This window comes from Parasteatoda tepidariorum, chromosome 7 (genome assembly GCF_982258835.1).
Source record: "Parasteatoda tepidariorum strain Cologne lab strain chromosome 7, Ptep-v5.0, whole genome shotgun sequence".
Classification (NCBI taxonomy): domain Eukaryota; kingdom Metazoa; phylum Arthropoda; class Arachnida; order Araneae; family Theridiidae; genus Parasteatoda; species Parasteatoda tepidariorum.
In genome coordinates, this window is record NC_141761.1 from 65,233,087 (window position 1) to 65,254,495 (window position 21,409).

Below are 21,409 nucleotides of genomic sequence, written 5' to 3' on the forward strand. Positions count from 1 at the left end.
GTATTTGTGGGTGAGGGCAAAGGTCCGTTATCTGCAACTCTGGAAACGACACAGATGTCGGAGCGAGCTTTTTCCTCTGTATTTACATTTTGTCCATATTCCATCCTTCTCTGTGTAAACTTCTTCAAAATAAGTTTATTTTTCTCCTCGGTTACAAGATTGTTAAGGAAATACGAAGATCGTAACAAAGAGGTTGGATAGGTTTAGAAGATTGCATATCTCGTCGCTTATATTACATAAACATCATCGAATTAATAAAAAATCAGAATTAAACGATGTATTTTTATTAAAGCATTTAACAAAAAGAAATAATAATAAAAAAACTTTTTCGTACAACTAACATTTTCTGTAGTTTATAAACTGTATTATCTTTCAATTAGTTTCAAAAAATGTTCCTCTTGGCAATTTATCCAACTAAAGCATTCGTAAAAAGGGTTTATGAGGAAATATTTACTCTAGTCAAAGGTTATATGAAAAATATTGTATTACAATGGCAACAAATATTGTTATTCGATAAAAAAAAAATTTGAAAGCAGTTTTTAAAAAAAGATTATGAGATAATATTTATTCATAACTTATAGCTTAAGGGAACTGAAGAAAATAGGTCATACATTTTTTTTACTATGTAGAGTGTCCCAGTAGTATTGGGACAAACTACAAAGGGAGGTGGGGGACATCTCAAGGATTCAGATTTGCATAACAATTCACTGTCAGAAGCATCTTCGTTCACCGTAAGATGATGTTGTTCGTGCTAAGAATCGGGTGTGGTGGATTGATTCTCTGGCCAACCACCACGCTCTCCTGATTTAAACCGCATGGATTTCTTCCCAGTAGTTTCTTCCCAGCTTACGTAACACATGTAGATTCTAAAATTGGCCTGTGCTACTGTGGATATCCAACAAAATCAAGGTGTATCTGAACGAATCCGCCAATCCATGGCCGGACGGTGTAACGCATGCATCGCTAACAATGGTGGAAACTTTGAGCATCTTTTTTGACATTTTCATATATCATCTATCACAGCACATGTAATATCTTTGATCAATAATATATTTCAGATGTTTTTAGTTTTTAGTCTCTTTGTTTCTTGTCATACTACTTTCCGATGACGTTTTCGTCCATAGGTTGCTATGCGATTTTGAATATTTGGGATGTCCCCTACAATCCCTTAAAATTTGTCACAAAAATCACGGGACACCCTATAGTGATCAATCGAGTTATAATCATTTACTCTTTTAATCATAGATTCCTTGCAAAATTGCAATTTCAGATTTACATGGATCTCTTTAAAGGTCATATTTACAAAACTAAATTCATGGAAAGTGATTATATGAAGAATCTCAAAATTTACTTCTTTTTACCCTTTTCATTCATGAATTCGTGTATTAATAAATTTTAGAAAGTAAAATTATTTCAAAGAAATTCCTAAATTAAGCCAAGCTAACTGAAGACTATACGAAAATAATGTGACCGAAAATAGTTCCAAGTAGAATAAAAATGTCTCAACACTCAATAAGTTTCTAAAATTTTTTTTTACTGCTTTAAAAATTTAAAAACAGTTTAAAGGTAAATAAATATTTTCCAGAAATGAATAGATAATTTGCTAATGAATGTTTTTAAAAAATTAGTGGTAAGAAATTTGTGGCTTAATGGGGGGGGGATTATGTTTTTAAGTGTTCAAAACTAAACTAACATAAATATTTTACTAGTATTAGTAATAGTTACTTTGAGCTTTGAGCTTAAAGGTCTAGAAATTTAATAAATTAATTGATAAACGTTTAAGGTTTGGCTTAAAGACTTAGCAATGTTTTTTCGTGAAATTTTCTTTTTTTAGCATAGTTTTTTATTACTTTATACAATTTCCTTTTTTTTCTTGAAATTTTCTTTGTTGATTTCCTGTTACTTCATGTCTGATTTCTGCATAAACTAAGCACCCGTTATGCATGCCTGACAACGTTTCTCGTTTTAGCGGGAGAATTTTACTATACTAGGAGGCTACGCCCCCTGCTCGCTGCCGCTCGCCAACCCCCGGAACTGCTTTTGCAGTTCATTTCGGATTGCTTTGCAATCCGATGCTCGCTTTGCTCGCTCATTGGATACGTTCTTAACGTCTAGCTTTTGTATACTTTTTTGAACACTGAAGTTCCGAAAAGTTTTCACTGTAGAAAATTCTAAACCTGTGCATTTCAATATTAATTTGAAATTGCAAACAGTTCACATATTTTTCTTAATCACACTATTCTAAATTTCAGTTGTTGAGAAAAGTAACTGTTGTAAGTTTTGTTTTAAAGTCTTTCCCACCAAAGGGCTAAAACCATGTGTTGTAAAACAATATGAAATAGTAGAGAAAGCCGGATGTAAAGCATCTGCTTCGATGAAGATAATTTTGTGAGAATTTTTTTAATAATTCGGTGAGAATTCACCCGATTAGACATATGATGCTCACTACGTGCTCTTGCTTGCCGAAGCCTATCAATTAAAACGTATTAGCGTTTTATATAATATTGATTAGCCATATGATGCTCACTACGTGCTCTTGCGCGCCGAATCCAATAAATTAAAAATGAAAACTGTTCCCAGCGCGAGAAAAGAAATATCATCGGTTTTATTGATACATACGTACGTATTAGAGTTTTATATAATATAGATATTTAAATCGTTAGTATTTTATTTATTCACATGTAGCCAACCAGGTGGCCGAGTGGTTAGCGTGTCTGACTGCGGAGTCATTAGCCGCGGGTTCTAATCCTGCTCAGGGCATGGATGTTTCTTTCTCTCTCTCTCTCTCTCTCTCTCTCTCTCTCTCTGTGTGTGTGTGTTCTATGTCCTTTCTCCTTTGTGTGAATGTGACCCGCCCTATAAGCGGGTTGCGGTTGTGTGACGTGGGTGACGCTTCTCCACCGGCGTGGCTTCGCCACAGGTGCCCTCTGGGTAACGTGAAAAGAGTAGCAGTTCTGGCATTCCTGTGCCCAATGGGACAATCCCCAAAGTGCTCGCCATTAAAAAAAATTATTTATATGTCATTTTATTTTGACTACCACAATATATAAATATGAAAATTAGTAATTTTGCTGTGAAGTTTACACTGTGAAAAATACATGGTCAAAACTACCAGAACTTAACGTGTTCGGGACTCTATGGGAATACCAAAAATCTCGGTAATTTTTACTAAAGCGCTTAAGTAATTATTTTATATAAAATTACAAATAAAATATTGTTTTATAATATGTGATAAAATTTGCAACTTTTATCATGATACCTCAGATCATGACAAATGACTACTCAATTTTCTATTTCTTCTTCTCTGTGTGGTAATAAGAACTACATTTTCGAAAACTAGGGATTCCGGCAAACCATTATCATGTGAGTAGAAAACTTTGCCAATTGAATGATTTCAATACCTTATAATTTAGTTTTATTAACCAGAATTATGTTTCTATAACCAGAAATACCGTAAATTTCTTTACAATACAGTACTGCTTTTCCCATTGTGGAAGTGTTAGTAAAATTATTGAAAATAACTTCATATTAATTATTTGATAAATTCATATTAATAACTTCACATTAATTATTCGTTATTTTGCTAACAAATATTGTTGGGAAGTCAGCTAGCTGCGTTTGCAACTATGCTTTATGATATTAACAGACACCTACACAATTTTAAGAGATTTTACTTTTTCTATGAGATATTTTATAGTAATTGTAGCAAAGAGATTTTTTTCCACCATTTTACAAAATAAATATTTTTGCAAGCTTAAAAGTAAATGTTCTTATTAGTATACAAGACATAAAGCACGCTATTCGCATAGCAGCAAATTTAACAGACTATAACGAAAGCATACATAGTTTACAGAAACGAGAAACTTAATGAAATATTATTTTGCTTAAAATTAAGGAAGATTTAAAACTTAATTAACGAATAATCTTTAATTTATCATTAAAATAAATGTATTACTATTGGAATACCTTGAGACAGGACAATAGTCCATCTTAACAATTCTAGTAGGAAGGTAAAATTTCCCGGTAAGTCTTAGTGAAAGCTTAGAGAGCCCTTTGGGAATTAACTAGTTATTTTCGTTACTCTGAATTCGAGTGTAACTTTATGTTCTGACAACATTACAATGTTTTCCCGGAAAAATCAGACCGTTCGAAAATCAATCCCTCACTCACTGAAGGAAGATATCGGCTCCAAACAGCTGGACAAATCTTCTTTCGAAACGAATTAGTAAGCAAATGTATTTATGGGCTTATTTCAAACAAAATACTTTCCTTTCAAGCCCAGAAAAGTAAAAAAAGTCTATTATTCACTCGAGAACTACTTAATAAGTTTATTCGGACCACTTTAAGATTGAAGGAAAATACTTAGATTAATTCTGAATAACGGAAGAGACAGGATATTATTGAGTTGACTACTAAGTTACCACCGTTTTCAGAAGTGAAAAATGTAAAGGCATTCCATATTCTCTGTCCGTTCATTTGTTGTTTGACGCGAGTTTTAGAGCAAAATTTGGTTTAATCAGACTTTGGCGAATCCAACTAGGCGTCTAGACCGAAGTGAGTCTTTTTGGACAAAATTTCAAATTTTAAGCTTGGCAGTCATGGGTAGTTCTCTTAGCAATAGCTTCTCCTCCATATAAAGCACAAATGTCACGGTAAGTTTTGTAGCCTTACAACCTTGAATAAACACAAAAAGAAGGAAGTGATACATGGTGGGAGAGGGAATAGAGCTCTCGTCTCCCAATAAGGTGTCCCAGGTTCGAAACCCAGCGATGACAGGTTGTTATTAATTCTGCACTCGGCTCGCACCGACCATAGTACTGACGTAAAAATATTCCCAGGAGTGGACGGATCATGGAGTTAAGTCCCTTCGCAGTAAGGCTAACAGTGGAAGATTTTCGTGGTTTTTCTCACCATGAAATACAAATACAGATTATAGACATCAAAAAATCTTCCATCGAGACCAGCTTCTTTCTATGCTTTTTCCAGAAGTTTTCATTTCTTGTAGACTGGGTTTAAAATTACAAGGCTACGGAGTTGAACGTTGATTGTTGCAAACTCAAAATTGGGTTGACTGCTCATTCAAATAAAAATGTCGGAATTTTCGAAAATGCTCATATTTCTCAACTGCACCTTCGATTTTTAATAATCTTGAAATTAAAGGAAACATCCTCGCTCGAATGATCTAAAACATTGTTTCTCAACCATTGATCCACGAACTCTTTTCACGGGTCCGCAATCTTATTACTATCAAAGAAAGTCTAAAATCACAATTCAATTCAATGATTACATTTCAGTTCTGGATAAAAACTAGAACTCCTTCTTTGAGGAAGGAAAACTCCTGCTTTGAGTGTTTTTGTAGTCATTACAAGAATTCAGTATTTCCAGATTCAGTATTTTGGCTGTAACTACGGAAAATATTTTAGTATCACCTTATACTTGGTGTCGAATCGCTCAAAATAATTGCTCATAATTTATTTATTTTTTGTAACAGATGTTTTGTTTTTAATTTCAATTACTATTGAGACATCTTAAAACTTCAATTACTATAACCTCTATTAAATTATTTAAATTTTGGTTACACATCGTTTCATTTATAAGTGGGTTTACGTCACTTTGAAATACATGTAAAAGGTGCTTTACATTATAATAAAATATAGTATGCGATTAATCAGGTGAAGCTTTCCTGGATTTAATTGATTTTAATTATTTTTTCTTCTCTATCAGGTATGATGACTTTTTTCACGAAGAAAGAAAATTGAATGATCACAATGAAGAAAGAAAAATGCAACTAGGTATGCTTGCAACAATTTATTTCTTTAATACGTTTTCTTAATGTTTATGTTGCAATAAAGATTTTTATACGCTACGAACTTCAAATAATGTTATTGTTGCCGCAGAGTATTAAGGTAAGAGAGTGTGATTGTTCTTGTTTTCTAGTGGCGCCAACTAGGGCAAAGAATTCAACTTCTGCCAAACCAAAACGTCACACCCATTTTATAGGGTGGACCATTTACCATTCCATCCATTCATTCATCCACAGAACGTAATTTTGACCTGAATCAGAGAACGATCAATCTCCAATTCAGTACCTCCAGAGGAATTAATTTGATATGAGAACGTAGAGGACTTTGTGACCCGACAGATTTAACTTGCACCAGTCACCATTTACTACACGGGGAATCCTCGGCCGGCTGGATTCGAACTCCCGTTCTCACGAACGTGAGTCTAGCACCCTGTCAACCAGGCTATCGCGGCCAACATTAATAGATCATACATTTAGTTAGATAAAGGCAATCATTTGCTGTATTTTGATAAGAGACAAAATTTATGATTGAAAAAAGAACAAACAGTAACTTTTCAGCGAAAAGTATTACAATAATCGGTCTTAATACATTAAATGCGTGGGAGTGGTGAACTAAATAAACAGAAAACCACTTTAAGAAAAAGCTGAAAATGTATTTGTTTTAATTTTTTTTTCAAAATTATATATATTTCTTTTATTCCATTTTATTTCACTATGTCCTGTGTTCCAGAGTAATTTTACGCAATTATTGAAATTTCTTCGTCTTTAATAGCCTCTTTTATTCATTGTCTAAATGTTCAAATGATTCGGCTGAATTGGGATTTTTGATGAAGCTTTACTCTTTTTATCTGCACAAAACAGGAATATTGCTTCACTTTTTTTCTCTGAAAAATTGAAAGAATATAAAGAACTTTTTGAACTGCAAAGATGATATATATCAATAATAGAAAATCAAACACTTACAATAAAATCACAGATAAAATTTTCTTTAACTATATGGTTAAATTGAGCCATGCAGAGTAAGGGTAAGTGTTAATCTATATAAATAGCGAAAGTAGCAATAGATCGCTTTTCTTCTTCTCTTGTATATTGATTTAATAATGACATTTTATATTTAAATTTTAAAAAACAGTTCATGCAAATATTTAAATTTTAAATAAAATTTTCTGTAACATATGTAATATACTTTAAAAATATTCTATTAATTTATAATATCTGAAAAAATAAATTATGATAAGAGCGTATGACTGTTACATACGCATCTAATTAAAAATATCCAATGATGACCTACACAGTAAACCACCATTTGCGCGCCTTCAGTATAATTTTTTGTTTCAAATTTTTTGAAACAATTGACATTTTGATGATGAGATTCGTTTATATTTTTAGGGAAAATAAACATTGACAATAATAAAAACTTTCCAGTGCTCTACACTCCCTAATTTGTGATCCTGGGCTATTCGAATACGATACACTCATTTACGCATATATGGCAACCCCATAAAGCTTCTTAAAAAAGTCTAGTATTTTCCATCTCTTACTATAGGTGAAATAAAAGGATAAACGAATTAAACCAAGTAAAACGAATTTGATAAAAAATAACTCAACCACAACTTAACTGCAATGCAAAGTTGTATTTCTTTTTTACGGTTTTGAAACCATTGTAGTTGTAAATGGTTAAAAGCTAACGTAACCGTAAAGGTAAAAAATGTTCTTTGCCTTAAACTTTACGGTTCATTGGTTAGGTCAAACTATTGGTCAAACTGTTATTTGACCGTAATTCTGACAATGCATAATCAATAAAATATTTACTGTAACCTATATAAAGCTACAGTCTGCAAATGAATCAATAAGTTTACGTTAACGCGTCAATAGCATACTGTGCATTGCACGATGCGCAAAAAATCAAATACCCTAAATGACTTTTTATATTAGAGGCAGACCATAAATGACGACACACCCCAATATATTACAGAAACTACAATTGCAGTTCATTAACAAAGCACTACATTATGAATCATGTTTCGCATTGTATTTTGAAACAATGCCTATGCGTTTAATAACATTTTTGAGCAATAATAACGCATACTAACATGTGTGAGCAATAGTAGCACATAACAATAATAACATGGGCTTGCATAGAAAAAAATGATTAGATACCACTAGCTGATTCTGATAGATTACTGGATGCTGATTTCAGGAAAAATAGTTTAAAAAATTCTGACACGTACTATGTTTTAACAAATTGAAAATTTAGCTTTAACAATTGAATGCCACTAATCCTTTGTATTGTAAATATCAAGAAAGAGATAAACATTTAATGTCACACGTAGTCAATACTGGCTAAAACTCAAGGTATTTAGGTTAGTCTGTGATGCAAATAAATATAAATCAATTTTTAGTAATAATATGAGCATATATTTTTACGTTTTGATAGATTTTAGTTCAAAATGACTCTTATTCGAGGGAAGAAACTAAAACATTCGTGTCTAGACAAATAAAGTATTGTTTCTAATTTATTTGAAACCGCTGAATTGACTAAATATAAACACTGTTCTAACTTAACTAGTCCAAATTAACAAAGTCTAGACTATAAGATTTAAGTTTTTTTTATGTATTACTTATAAAAAGTACAATTTTGTACTCATTTGTACAGATAAATAAATTTTCTTTATGTCTGAGAATGCCCTCTAGACACTTGAGATAAGGTTTAACTTTTTATGCTAAATCCTAAACAAAATCAAATTTAAATCGTTAGAACTAACAGTTCAAAAGAAATAAGGGTTTTACGTATGAAAAATATAGTTTTAATTTATAGTGGTCTAAGCAAAATTACTTTCATATTATTAGTTCCATTAATTGATTCCATTCCTTTATTGGTATTATTATAAAAAGTTATGCATGAAACAAAGCCTCACTTTTCTATGTAGAAATGTCAGACGTTTTACAAAATTGTACTAATGTATGTGTTGAAAACTGTACTTTGATTTCCTCCCCCATATATATGTTACCGTTAAAGTATGAAATCCGTTACTTTATAGAATACCTAGTTATTCCATGAAATAACTGATCGTGTCCGTTAAAGCGTAAAACTCTCTTGTATTTCATGGTTTAACTAGTTATTTCATAAAATAACGATCCGCAGCCCGTTAAAGTGTAAAATAATCTATATCATATATCTCATTCTGAAGCCTCTGTGGGGTTTACCGTCCGTATCCCAGTGCCTGAAGTTGACAGAGAAAAAGGTGATGCCAAATCTATTTTAGCTATCATCATAAAAATAACCGCAGAAGGATTTTTCTAATTGGGCAAAAGAAATGGCCGCATAAAAAAATTATATTCCCGATCCCAGTTCAGTGTCTGCGAACAAAAATTAATTAAAATCGAAGAAGTACCGGATGTAGAAATATCGCTCCGGTCGGTTGCTACAGCTCAAAGTTTAGGTACTGGTCAGGGATTTAAAATATGTTCGTGTAAAACCCAGTGTGTCAACAAAAATTTTTTTTGTTTTAGAAATAATGTTCTTTGTAATTCCAAGTGTCATTTTAGTTATCCTTGTTATAACAAACGATTTTATGGTACGTTTCCATAAATACGATTTATACGCTGCATAAATTAGATAAGTTGCTTCGTTTTCATTTTAATTGTCTATCATTGGTTTATTTATAGAATATCTAGTTATTTCATTTTAGATAAATTGTTTATTTTACACTTCAACTGTCTCACATTAGTTAATTTATAGAATACCTAGTTATTTTACAGAATAACTAATTAAAGTGTCAAATTAATAACATATTACACACTTTAACGGACACGATCAGTTATTTCATAGAATGACTAGGTATTCTATGAAATAACTGCATTATATACTTTAACGGTAACATATATATATATATATATATATATATATATATATATATATATATATATATATATATATATATATATATATATATATATATATATATATATATATATATATATATATATATATATATATATATATATATATATATATATATATATATATATATATATATATATATATATACATGCTACAAAAATTTAGTTTAGTGTTCGTCAACGAAAAAATCTATGACATCTATGAACGCCTATGATATATCTACGTAATATGAACCATGGTAAGAAAAAGAAATCCGCAATTTAAAAAAAAAAGTTCAAACTACCAAAAAGTGAAAAAAAGAGCGTGAAAAGACCTAAGAGCATTGTAAGCATCTTGTTCAATGCCTTCTTGTACTTTTTTAAACCACTTCAAATTACATTAACAACCTTCTTGCACACGAAAGTGCCATCTATTAGTTGAAATGTGAACTATTCTTTTTTCTCAAGATTTCATAAGATGATTTTATATACTATCGGCATCCGTCGACCTGTACGAAGTCTGCGATTTTTTCATACAAGGTAACTTATATTATCCTATATTTTGGATCCTAACTCAAAATTTTCATTTGGAAATCTAAATTAAATCTGATGTATTTTTCAAAATTTTCTCCAATCATTTTTATATTGAAATTATGTTTTTAATTCCAAGTACTGGGGCACTTTTCTTAGTAGGTAAAAAATCTCTTTTTTACCAACCAATGTCCCAAAAATTCTTTTAATACCAAAACAGCAAGATTTTTTAATTAAAATATGTTTTTTTATTAAAATAATTGAAATAAAAAATTCCACATTTTATAACTAAATGTGTAAAATTTCCTCATGCCTTTGATAAAAATATACTATGAATTTTGAAATATCACAAAACGTTGATACAAACTTCTCGAAAATAAAAAATAAAAATTTAATGTTTAATTTTGCGTTATAAAAATCTGCTCAATTGTAATTTACTATTTCATAACTAAAAAAGGAAAAAAATTAAGAAAATAAAAATTTTGCTCCAAAAAGTCAATAAAAATTAAGATAATTCTCTAATGTGTTCTGTTTTGCAGAAAACACATTAAGAAAATTGTTTCTTCATCAAATATTTAATAAAATAAAATGATTATTGCTTTCCCCTTCATAAGACTGGAACTTAGAAGAGGGATTTTTTTCGCAAATAAAATTTCTTTTGAAGAGAAGTAAATTGAAAAATAAGAAATACTTTTAGAAATTTATCTATATCATATCAGTCTTCTGTTAAAATATTTTTTATGCATTTTAGAAAAGATTGCTAACTTCATATAATTACAATTCCGGTAAGAATAAATAAGTTTATTGTTAATAATGAATGTTAAAATCCAGACAAATCGAGCCTCCTCTGTCTTTCTTTAAATGTGTAACAATTTTAGTATCTCAAAATTTTGAATCGAGTAGGCAAAAATCAAGCCAATTTTGCAGGAATCAATTCTTATTGAACCAGTAGATTGGTTTAAAACTTACCTATTTGTCTTTTTACCTCAAGTACGTTCTGAAACATTTTGCAAAAAGATTTAACAAGAATGGATAAAATAGAGAATTTTTTTAGTAAAAAAGGATTTTGATGCTAAGTGCTACATAAGGCAATAACTTTAATGGCACGTGTTAAGCATATTCATATCCATATATATCCCTACTCACATCTAAAGTTTTAAACTAACTTTTGTTGAAAATTAAATAATATGCTATTATAGTGCTAGTATGTAAATTAAATAATATGCTAGTAGTAATATGATAGTACGAATAAGTGATTTTAAACTTTTATTACGAGCAAATATAAATTTTTCAGTTAATAGGAGATAAATTTTGATATATTCTGTAAACTTCCAATTGTATACCTTTATTTGTGATTGTTTTATTATGACTTCATAAATTCATTTATATCAAGTTTTCTAATGACATAAAACGGTGGGGTTTTTTTTTGAGATGCACTCTGTATATTTTAAAATTTTAAGAAAACGTGAAAGTTTCATGCAAATTTCATAATTTAGATAATTAGTGAATGAATTTACTGTCCTCAATGGAGATTTTTGCAACTCATTAATAACTCTAATTCTTTAGAAGATGAAAATAAAATTAAGTAAAAAAAAGGTGATAAAGTTACATTTCGATCGAAAAAAGAAATAGCTATTATTAAAAAAGAAATGCTTCACTAAATTCTTTTCAGAAATACACAAGTAACGCTACCACTATTTTTTTCATCACTTGCGTCTTTTTCATCATGGGTAAAAAAAAGTAACAAAATTCATTTTCTGTCTTCTTTAATTTCTAATTGTACAAAAAAAAAGGTTTTTTTAGTTTGCTTTTTTTTTCAGTTCTTAATCATTTTTTATTCAAGCATTTTTTTTTTCGTGGTAAGTGATAAAACGGTGCAATACTGACTAATAGAAAGAAAAAAGATTGAAAAAAGATAATAGGAAACGTAGAAAAGCGCTTCTTCCAACTTTTTTTCTCCTAAAAACCGAACAAATTATAATAATTTTTTGCCCTAATTACTTTCTCTAATTATATTGCGTGTTCTCTTCAACCCAATGTGGAAGAATAAAAACAAATCAAATAGTCATTCAATTAAATGACAAAATTAAGAAATATCTAGGCTTACAAAATTGTCTTAAAAAAGAAAAAAAAATCAATGATGATGGAAGATAAAAATGACTTATATTTTACCTCAATGCATGCCAATAATTATAAATTTGAATGTACCCGAATAAAAAAAATTAAAAAATAAAAATAAATAAAAAAATTGTAATTTCAACCATATGTTTAACAATATGTATGTCATGGACTAATTGATTTATTAACTCTTCGCAAGCAGCCTCTGTCTTTTTTGCAATGCTCTAGGCACGAGATGGCGTAACTATTTTGATTAGTGTGCCAGTTAAATTGTGATTTAGTATTATTTTTGATTCTTTAACATTACTCTAAAAACTTTTCTCTTTAATTTCTAGCTAAAGTAAAATATAAAGTGGGTACCCTTTGTGGTAAGCAATAAATTGAGGGAGGTATTTCTTATATCTATCTCCTCTGCAATGCTTCGACATGTACTTCCATAGAGATGGAGGGAGTACAGCCTTACGTCCTGGAAAATACCATAATGGCCTCGAATGTCGTACTTATTTCTGAATCCGTCCATGATTGCAGGTGTTTTTTAATGCTGTCAAAGAATGGCAGTGAATAAAAATAAACACTAGTCACGTTGAAGAACACTTGTCGGGAGCCACCGAAATATTCATCAAATGCCACCTCCATAAATTCGTCCTCTCGGCTCTATGCTTATTGGAAAATGCTGAGGTATTTTTTCCCAGTGGGACATTTTTTGAGCTTATTGCAATTAGCTCTCATACCTTTTTGGCTAATTAGAAAGTGCATCATCCATTGATGAATAAGCCTGATTTATTTTAGAGAGTTTTCAATAGGCCCAGAGTAGTGGAAACTTATTTTATTTCATTTTATTATATTTTAAGACCGTATTGTCATTTTACGACCGACCCAATTTTGTGTTTACGACTACCAACTTTCAACTCCGCAACCTTGTAATTTTGAGACTGATCTAGAGGAGAATCAAGCGATACGTGAGCCAGCGATATCAAACGAAGGCCTGGCACACGTATTGGGTGATATTTGCCTTCATGGAGGACTTGATGGAACTAACTTGCATTTGCGTTACTTGGGAAGGAAAACGGTGAACCTCCCACGATTAGCCTGGCGGCAAGGGGACTCTCACCCATTATCAGTCTTCCCCTGAGGATATTTTTACGTCAGCACTGTGATCGGTGTCAACCGGGTGCAGAATTCGAATCAACCAGCCATTGTTAGGATTCAAACTCTTGTCACCTCGTTGGAAGGCAAGTGCTCTATTCCCAGAGCCACCACGACTCAGTGAAAGCTTACAGTGAAAAGTCTTATGAAAGGTTTAATTTCAAGCAAATTCAGTCAGATTGCACATTTCCTAATTGTGATAAGCCTAAAAATATCAGATTGAATACTAAAGTTTTTTCCAATTAGCCTGGTGCATTGAAAGAGGAAAGCATCCGTTAGCAAAGAGTCAAGTTAGCCAATTAGTTTATGGCAGATAACGGTGTTTAAAGCCCGCCCACGGAAGATATTTTGGTATCTTTGCTGAAAAATTTGTTAATGCTATTAGATTTCCAATTAATACATGAATTTGAAAAAAAATTAAAACTTAATTAAATCAAACAAAGCATTATCGAAGTCATTTAAATCAAATCAGAAATGAATTCATTTAAACATTTATTAATCAGATGAAACTAAAAATTTATTTTCTTCTTTCTTATAAAATGAACCGCAAATAAAAACTGCAAAAAAATTAGTAGCCCCAGTTTAAAAGTAAATATTCTAAAAGGTCATGTTTAGAAAATTAATTAATTTTCCTCACCTCGGTGGACATTTTGGCGAAGATTCAGAATAGCTACAAAAAACATATAAAACCCTCCTGTATTAAATAAAAGAGTGCCTGTGTCCAGAATTCCCCAGAAATGTTTAAAAGAAACATTTGACGTAACTGAGAATAAATTCTAAATCGTTTTAGATAGACACAACTAAATGGAACATGTGTTTTGGAAGTTTTTTTTCGTTTGCCTCTTAACACGAATATTTGTGTTAAGTAAAGACTGAGTTGTGATAAACCAAAGAACTGCCAAATGACGACATTTTTTTGAAGAAAAAGTACAGGGTGGTCTAGAACATATGTCATGCTGTCACTATTTAAATTTGTTTATTTCAACCATTTTTTTCATACAAATCTCACTTTCAATGAAACTAAATATAATTCTAAAATTGTAACATAGTTACATAATTCTGCATACCCGTGAGCTTCTTCACAGCATTTATCTAAAAAAGGACACTTGGAAACTCAGAAGCAAGTAAAACAGTTTAGTATTAACTTTTATATATACATTTCTTATTTTTTTAATAATTTCTCATAGTTAAAAATTAGAAATATTGGCCCAAGATGCTACATGGTGTTGCGCTACCATATGTTGGTGTCACATTGGACATTACTTCTTGGATAACACTCAATTTAAATTCGTTTCTTCTAAACTATGAGTTGATTGAATTTGGATTATCATGCAATTAAAACTTACTTTTCATGAAGTTTTCAAAGAAACTGAAATAAAAGTAATCATTGGCTAGATAATAAATAACATTCATGGAACATTTCAATCATTTATAGATTTACTAAGAACATCAAAAAATTTCCATGTTTTGAGTGACTAAGTACTCTGGGAAATATATTTGTCCAAACTGTACTTGTTTCACATACTTTGGATCTGTACGAAGAATCTGTACAATACTGAAACTATCCAAAGGTACAACAAGGATAACTTTTAGTGCAAACAAGCATAACCTTTGCACAATTAATAAAAAATTCAAAATTAATTTCTAGCATATGCCTTGAAAAACCTGAAATGGTCATCAACACAACAATTTGGGCCTGTTCTTACAGGCATCCATTAACTACTCAAAGTGAAAATAAAATTCTTCTACTGTAAGGCGCAAATATTTAAAATGGTTCGAAGTACAATACGAACCCAATACTCTGGAAAAAAAAGCCAACGGGAAATTAAATATCACTGCTACTAAAAATCAATATTTTTATCGATATCCTATATCCTTATCAACATCCCATCTTCTTATATTCAAATATTTCATTTATAGTGAATGCGAATCTCAATGAACTCAATTCCAATTTTTCTTTTTCAGAAAGGAAAAATGCTTAATTTGACTTATTACTTTTTTCAATTGCAGTTACTTATAATATTACCCAAAAAAGGTAACTAAGTACAACTGTACGTTCGTTATCATACGTAAAATACAAAGGATAAAATATTTAATTATTTAATTTCAACGTTATTACATTAAATATTCTTATAAATCTTTGAAATTGGACTATTAGTAAATGAATTTTTAAGCTATAATTTGCAATTACCTAATAGTTTTTGTCAAAAATATTCCTAAGCGTGCTTTAAAAAGAACATATATGTTCGTTTTAAAAGGAAAATTTTCTCTTTTATTTGGTGTAATTATTAATTATTTGAATGTTTTAAAAAATAAGCATTTGTTTTGCTTATTAAAAATTTTTTAGGGGCTGGAGTTTTTGACAAAATCATTAAAAAGTAACCAACGAATATTGCCAGGCAAATGAATAAAACAATGCAAGTGTCTCTCGGTAGATTTCGGAAAAGTCGATGGACAACATTTTCTTTATATTGCTAATGGTTCTAAAAAAGAATTTTTGAAATAGTTATGAAACAAATTTTTAATTTTGAAAAAAAATCTTTTATAATAAGTAAATTATCATACAAAAACGCCAAATGTATAAAACTCTCATTTTTTTTTGTCATTTATGTTGATTTTGCACGGCAAAGTACAACTTATTTGTTGACCAATTAGAATTGTTTAGACTCTGTTTTACGATTTTCAATGTGTACATTGCCATATTGACATGTTCTGCACACCCTTTCAAAGATCACGACGATGTAACCGACACAACTTTAATCAAACATTCGAAAGGACGTGTATATGTCAAATCGACTAAGTTACTAAAATATGTGTCAATCGTTACCTTTTGTTGACCTTTCCTTTACTGACCTAACCTTTCGATCCTATATACGTTCCTATATACGTTTCTATATACGTTCGAAAGCATGTGTATAGGTCAAATCGACAAAGTTACTAAAACGTCAATCGTTACCTTTCCTTTACTGACCTAACCTTTCGATCTTATATATGTTTCTTTCTATATACGTTCGAAAGGATGTGTATATGTCAAATCGACAAAGTTTCTAAAACATCAATCGTTACCTTTCCTTTACTGACCTAACCTTTCGTTGATCAACTTGGTATGTCTCACTTTTTGCAAATACCAGAAAATTAATACCATATATTCAATGTCTTTACTATTTCTCCACCATTTTGTTTAAAAACTGATTTTGAAAATATTTTGCGCAAGGATTCCTTGTACATAATCCTTGTACAAAAGATAACTTTTCCTTAAAATAAGATTAAAAATTTTAAAAAATCTGTGTCAAATGTCTCGAAAGAGGACTCTTACGTATGTATTAGATATACACATACTTGCATTTTACAAAATTTCCAGTCATAACTATTATAAATCTAATTAAAATCATGTAAAAGAAAAAATAAATATATCCCATAACAAAATTATTATATGAGGATGAATTATTATGTAGTAAGAATGTCTATTTATTCTGTATTAAGAAATGTGTTGAGAAATGTAAGAATAATTACATAACATAATATTAAAGTAGTAGAATAATAACGTAATAGAATAATAACGTAAAGCAGTTCAATTTAGCTCTCCTTCATTTAACTAAAATAAAGTATTTAAACTAATTTACACAACAAATTGCTCTTTTTTGCCATTTTTTGCAATCCAACAAATAATTTACGATATTAATTTCTTTTTGTGTGTAATAATAAACATTACTTGGTCCTCCAAAAGAATTCCTTTTGAAAGAAATAATTTTTTTTCCTGATTTCAAACTGCTAAACTTTACATCGCAAGAAAACACTGATCAAAAATTTATTTATACTATTATTTAAAAAAAAATTTATCAACTCACTAACAACTTAATAGCTAATATCAATGGCTGTAAATCTCATGCAATTTATTAGGATCTAAATCAGTTTTCTAATGAAACTCTAGATGATCATTTAAAAGACTTTCCTTTGTTCCCAGTTCATTCTGATTAGACTTCTATTAAACGTCATGAATTGCAATTCAGTAATAGGCTTCATTAACTACAAGACTAGGGAAAAGCCTGTCTTCAACTGGAACTCTGACATTTGTACTTTGCACCTGCCTTCCCTCCACCAATTAATAATCCTTGCTCCAATGTGATGAGTCTTTGAATTAGTAACTCTGGAATTTAGTCGAATGCAGTCCCCTTACATGGAACTGAATAATTAAAAATGTTAAATGAGTGGTTATCTAGATGTGGGTGACTCCTTTGCTGAAATGGAGCTTAATAAGATTAAATATGATACTGGAGTAATCTCCTGTAGATAATTTTTGAGAGAACAGTTTAACTTAAATTTAATCCTGCTTAAGTTTCTTTAAATGATCTAGTTTTCAATCCGATCTCATCGTAATTATTAGCAATTTAGATCAAGAAAGAATTTTTTCTTTTTTAAAGTTACGTCCAAATTGTCTTTAAAAAATGTTGCTAGCACTATATTTTCCATTTTTATTGAAACATTTTAGGGTTAGACCCAAAAACAGACTTACTTCAACCTCCTCCTAAGAATAATTTAATTCCTTTATTCCATGTCAGTAACTCTAATGTGAGTTAGGGAAAAGTTGGAAAAACCAATTAGGTGGATAATTGTGGATCAACATTTTTGAACTAAACTATTGTTGCTTCTTATCAAAACTCCCATGAAACTAGTGGCAGGTGGATGCCGTGCTATTTAGTGAAGAATGAATTGTTTGTTTGCTGACTGAAACATATTTAAAAGTTTCAAATAGAAAAATTATGATTTTTTCTGCACCACTTTCTCCGTAGTTTTGTACTACTTGAAAAATTATTTTAGGTAAATTGAGCATCCGATCACGACTGTTTTTAATCATAAATTGTTAAATCAGGTCAAACTTCACGCTTAAAATATGCCAAGCCTTTTTTCATTTCCGTTAAATGGCGCTGCCGGATAAAACCGGGACTTAAAGATAAAAGTGAAAAAAATTATCTCCCTTTGATTTGACATCATTATTAGTTTTTGGATCTCTTAAAATATTTAAAATTAAAACAGGCTGATCAAATTCTCATGACAAAACCTCATGAAATCCTTGGTAAATGCATATAAATTGTTAAAAAGTTGGTCTCAAGTCACACCATATTGCGTTCTTTGACCTAGGATAAGAATTTTTCTAATAAAAATGGAAGAATAGTAGGAAACCATTTTGACGTTACATAAAACAAGCAAAACGCACAGAAATATTGAGAAACAAAAAAAAATGAACCCAAATCACACCATTTGCCCATACTTGATAAAACCTTATTATTTTTCCATACATTCTCAAATATCCTAAATTCAATAAGATAGATCAAAATCACGTCACGAAATTTAAAAATAAGAAATGATATAAAACGCTAAAAGAAACTAAAGGAAATAATAAGAATTATTTACAAAAATAAAAAATAAGGGAAGAAAATGAATGGAAAAAAAATCTATAACAAACGATTCTGAATACTAAGTTTCATGTAAAAAAAAAATCCTAATTTTTTGATGCTGAATAAAATTTAATTTCATTTTTCTAAAAGTGAACATCGCAAAAACTACACAATTTTATTATAAAACATATTTTCACCTTTTTTTAAAGATTTGTTTCAAGAACGCAAAATATTTTTCAATCATGGTTACAAAATAAAAAAATGTAACTTTAGGTTTTCCTGATGCAGGTTCTTTCATAATATTTACAATCAATTGAAAACTTTTGTACACATTTACATTATTGTTAAACATAATACTTAGCGATAATACTTAGCGAAAATTTTCCATGGTGTTGCTCATGCTCAAGCTCCGTCACTTACAAAGGGTGAATCGACTGTTGGCATCAGCATGAGATATTATTTGCAATTTAAATAACGTTTCATAATTTAAAAATCACAGTTTCTTTAAGTAAATTAATAAGAACAATGTTATTTCCTGCAGAAGAAGCCCAATCTTCTATTATTGGTAAACTTTTAAATAAGTTCCGCCATTTTTTCTTCAGAACTTATGGTCAGTTTTCATGATCTCAAGTGCTTTTGAAATCAGTTAAATGAAAATTGCTGTCCTAAACCAAAAAATTGGATACGTACACTACGTTTTCTTATTGTTACATTAATTTTTAATCTTCATAAAGGCACTGAAATAATAAAGATATTATTTTGGCTTTATTCAATAGCGCATAATTTACTGAAAATATCGGATCGATTATACTTAATACAACAGTATTCTAAGCATATCATTCCAGTTATGAGTTTTTTTCCTTTACACTAATATCTATCATTAAAACAGAGTGTTTGCATTGCAAATCATTTTAAGTATTGTCAACAAGAATTATGAAACACAGCTCAATACATTGAGTTGTCAAGTAAGAAGCTTCTATTTTTAGTGTTAAATAAAACTCAATTTTTTCTATACAAAAATGAGCTTTAATCAGCCAAATATCTTCCAATCTGTTCGATGGCTTTTTGCCATCTTTCTGGTAACCTCATGATCTCGGGCTCATAGAACCTGTGGTCATTATCAGCAAAAAATTCAAAACTCAAGTTAACCAGAAAGATGGCAGAAGGTCATCGAGCAGATTGGAAGATATTTGTCTGATTAAAATTCTTTTTTTTAATGGAAAAAATTGAGTCTTATTTCATTTGAAAAAAACGAAATTATACATTTGTACTCCTGGTGTAAAGCCTAAGTAGTCAAATTGTAAGAAATATTTTTCATGGCATTAACATATGCATGGAGAGCTTCATGGAATCTGTGCATGCGAAGTAAAGCAATATTTTGACTTTCAAATCAGTTTATCTCACAAAGTACTTTATTTTATTTCATTTATATTTTGCCCATTGAGTTAGATAAGAACAAAATAGACTACAAGTTAGTAAATCCTTTTGAGAATTTTGCTGAAATCTCATTTCTGTAAAGCGTAAACAGAAGTTCAGTTTCAAAATTTACATAACTACATGACCTACCTGGAATAAAAAATCTCACGGGAAATAAAAACTGTAATTATTTGTCTTGATACTCATTTACTAATGATATACCAAAAGTACTCCCTTTAGATTTGAAATTGCATCACTTTCAACACCCCCCCCCGGGGGAAAGAGGGGAAGAAAATATTAAACACGTATTTTTTCCAGTAAAAAGAAATTTTCTTTTGATGTAATACTTTCCAGTTTTTTTATTCACCCTATGTAAATAAAAACAAGTAGCTTTCAAAGTAGGCTCTTTCAATGCTCGTGTTTTATACTTTTCTGATATTGTTTCAGATAAAATTTAAATTGCTTTTCTTTCAACTGGAAATCCAGGTTTTCGCATCGATTGCAAAAATAATGAGTTGCTGATTTTGTTGCTCCAACTTATATCTCCCACAGAAGAGACCTATTCCAGCTTTAGCAATAATTGAAAATATTTTTCATTGAGGAAAAACCAATTTCGACATACACGGTAATTTTATTTCAACGAGATCATATGTTTTATATTTTTGATATTTCTGGGAAATTCATCTTTAAGTATGAGATCGGATTTCCGATTTCAAGATGAAATCGGTTTTTTAAAAAATGTTTTCATTTTTGTTATCTTTCTTTATTTCATTGTTTCCTTATCAAATTTTATGCGTTCTTATTTTTTTTTTATCACTCTTTTCGTCACGAAATATTTTCATCGTCCAATTTCTTACTGTAAATGCATATCAATAACAATAATTTCATTTTAATTTAATCACTAGTAATATTATGTAAATTATCAAGAAAATGATATAATAGAAAAAAGTTTCTTTTCGCAAACGTTAATAAAAAAGATGGAAAACGTTAATAAAAAACATGTTATCGTGGAAAAGCTGAATTTTCTTTAGTTCGTTTTCAAGGGAATTTAATGATATTGCTCTTATAAAACAAGTATTCTAAATTTGTATGAAATGCATTTTTAATGAATGTTGAT

At 30.0% G+C, this 21,409-nt stretch overlaps 1 protein-coding gene across 2 annotated transcripts in view; it reads left to right on the forward strand.

Annotated features, from left to right (window-relative positions):
• The window catches only part of Elk (Eag-like K[+] channel), a 257,112-nt gene that overhangs the window by 67,249 nt on the left and 168,454 nt on the right, over positions 1 to 21,409 (forward strand). For both annotated transcript variants that reach the window (XM_071183358.2, XM_016068630.4), the window contains exon 2: positions 5,725 to 5,792. The gene's annotated coding sequence lies outside the window, so the exon portion shown is untranslated. The remainder of the gene's footprint in view (positions 1 to 5,724; positions 5,793 to 21,409) is intronic.